The sequence below is a fragment of the Eumetopias jubatus genome, unplaced genomic scaffold (assembly GCF_037043125.1).
Source record: "Eumetopias jubatus isolate StellerSeaLion01/CBP00866 unplaced genomic scaffold, mEumJub1_p1.0 scaffold_7, whole genome shotgun sequence".
In the NCBI taxonomy this organism is placed as follows: Eukaryota; Metazoa; Chordata; class Mammalia; order Carnivora; family Otariidae; genus Eumetopias; species Eumetopias jubatus.
The window spans coordinates 143,260,342-143,263,204 of record NW_028274813.1 but is presented as its reverse complement, the minus strand read 5'-3'; positions in this window follow the sequence as shown (position 1 = coordinate 143,263,204).

Here is a 2,863-nt window from a genome sequence, read left to right as displayed (position 1 = left end):
TAACCAGAATCTACTCAGTCCTGTGTCCCCAGGGCTACTATGGACCCTGTACATGTTTGGCACCATTTTATAATTCTTGCACGATCCAATCAAGAAATGGGCAGAAGACATGAACAAACACTTTTCCAAAGAAGACATCCAAAAGGCCAACAGACACATGAAAAAGTGCTCAACATCGCTTGGCATCAGGGAAATCCAAATCAAAAACTCAATGAGATATCACCTCACACCAGTCAGAGTGGCTAAAATTAACATGTCAGGAAATGACAGATGTTGGTGGGGTTGTGGAGAAAGGGGAACCCTCTTACACTGTTGGTGGGAATGCAAGCTGATGCAGCTACTCTGGAAAACAATATGGAGTTTCTTCAAAAAGTTGAAAATAGAGCTACCATATGACCCAGCAATTGCACTACTGGGTATTTACCCCAAGGATACAAATGTAGGGATCCAAAGGAGTACATGCACCCCAATGTTTATAGCAGCAGTGTCCACAATAGCCAAACTACCTCTTTTTTTTTTTTGTAAAGATTTATTTATTTGAGAGAGAGAGAGTGCTTGCGCAGAGGGAGAAGGGAGGCAGACTCCCCACTGAGCAGGGAGCCTGAGACAGGGGACTCAGTCTCATGACCCTGAGATCATGACCTGAGCCAAAACTAGGAGTCAACAGATATTCAACTGACTGAGCCACCCAGGCACCCCTCACTTATCTCCTTTTTATCAGCTTCTAAAGGGCAAGGATTGTCAACTCTCCTTTGAATGGGAAAAATCCTTCAGGAAAGATTGACTCCTTGGAAAGTAGGACATTGAGCCCTGATAGGACTAAATCAGCAATGGTATTGATTGAGGCACTGCTGGTATGAGAGTAACTCACACTCTATGGTTTTATTTTTTACATAAATAGGTTCCATCTAGAATCCATGAGCAAGCAATGCAGAGGGTACTTGTAAGCAAAATGCAGTTCACTGAAATAGTGTGGAGTGGGTACGAATGTATGTGTGCATCTTGAAACCAAATAGGAAATGAGTTAGTGGCCTTGGTAGCCAGATGATCCTAAGAAAAATATCTTTATAACTGAAATCTCCATTTCCAATCCCCACGTTTTTAAGCATTTGTCTCTTGACTCCATTTTTTAAAATATATCAACAACCCTATCTTTTCATGAGTTTCTCTTTCTCCTTTCTCACCCACCCCCATCTTCTGTGAACTGTGACTGTGGTTTTATATTACCAGGGTCCAACACATTTGTATTCTGCCTACAGTCATAAAGTTATATTTTACTATTTAATATTATGTTTATAGATTGATTCTAAACAAAAACTGATGAAACAACCCACGTATTGAGCTATATTTGGGCACAGTTCAATGTTTAATACCTCATTTGAAGGCATAAAGATAAATCTTAGAAGAAAAAAAAAACCCAAATACAGTAGCTAATAGTTTTTCTGACTGCAAAATGGGTTCAACTGATGTGTAAGCAAAGAGGGGTTCTGGCCACTATTACTCCATTGTGGAGAAACTGTCCCATTCAGAACAGTAGCTACTTTTCAGCCTTTAGAATTTTACTTATAAATTAATTCTAAAATTTTAAAAACAATGAAAAGTATTATCAAGTATATAAATATTCAAAGCAAAGCTAGGCAGCTTGTTCTGACTTCTTTGTGCAGTATCTCAACCTTGGGCTATTTGAGGAAGAATCTTCCTAAGGTCCAGATAAAATGAATTACTTTTTCCTACACTACTACATTTGATCCAAATCATACAATATATATGTTTCATCAAGACCTTCCTGGGTTTAGTCCCTCCCAATCACCCACAAACATCCATTCTGGAGATTCTAATTTGCATTTTTTTTCTTAATAAGGAAGGAATGGTGTGCTTTCTTGACTGTGTACCTAACATTATTCACCACCTTAGTCATTAAGTTTATTGTTGTTATCCTTTCTATTTTTCTTCATGAAAATATTTTTCTTAGTATTAACTGACTTCCCATACAAATTAGGACTGCTTACATTTTGGACCTGCTGCAAAATTCTCATCCTATGATTTCTTTCCATTGAACTCCTGGATTAGTTCCACCATTTTTTTAAATAGCCCAGGTCTTCTCTTTCTGGGTTTTATTTCTCATTTTGCCAAAGTTCATCCTCTGTAAATGTCCAAAAAATGAGTATGGGACAGAAGGTTTCTGAGGCTTTACATATCTGAATTCTTTCTTTGGTCTTTTTTGTTTACTTGGTAGTTAGCTTGGTATTGACGTGGATTCAAAGCAATCTCCCTAGAACTTTGAAATCATTGTATAATTATATTTTATCAACCAGTGATTCTGGTAACAAGTTTGATGTCAATTGATTCTTATTTACTCATAGAGACTCACTCCTAACTTCTCAACCCACCCAGGATTAAGGAAGGTTTTATGACATCTTTCTAGCATTTCATAAAGATGTATTTAGTGCGAGTCTTTTTTGTTCATTGTGTTGTGGATTCTGAGTGAGACTCTGGATCTAAAGATCTATATCTCTTAGCTCTAAACACTTTTCTTATATTACTTTTTAAGAAAATGTCTTGTGCCTTTCTTCATGTGCTCCTACTAGTCATATTTTGCACTCAACAGTTCTATCCTTAACATATAACATTTCCTATTGTAGTTTTGTGTCTGTTAGTTATGTCTTCTAAGAAATTGACTTTAATAATTCTATTTCATTTTCTAAATAGCTTTTTTGAAGTATAAATGACATACAAAAACTGCACATATTTAAAATGTGTAATTTGATCAGTTTTGACATATATGACTCTAGACACCCATTCCTGTCTCAAGCAACAAGTAGTGTGCTTTCAAGAACTGATGCACTAGAGATTAGTATGTATT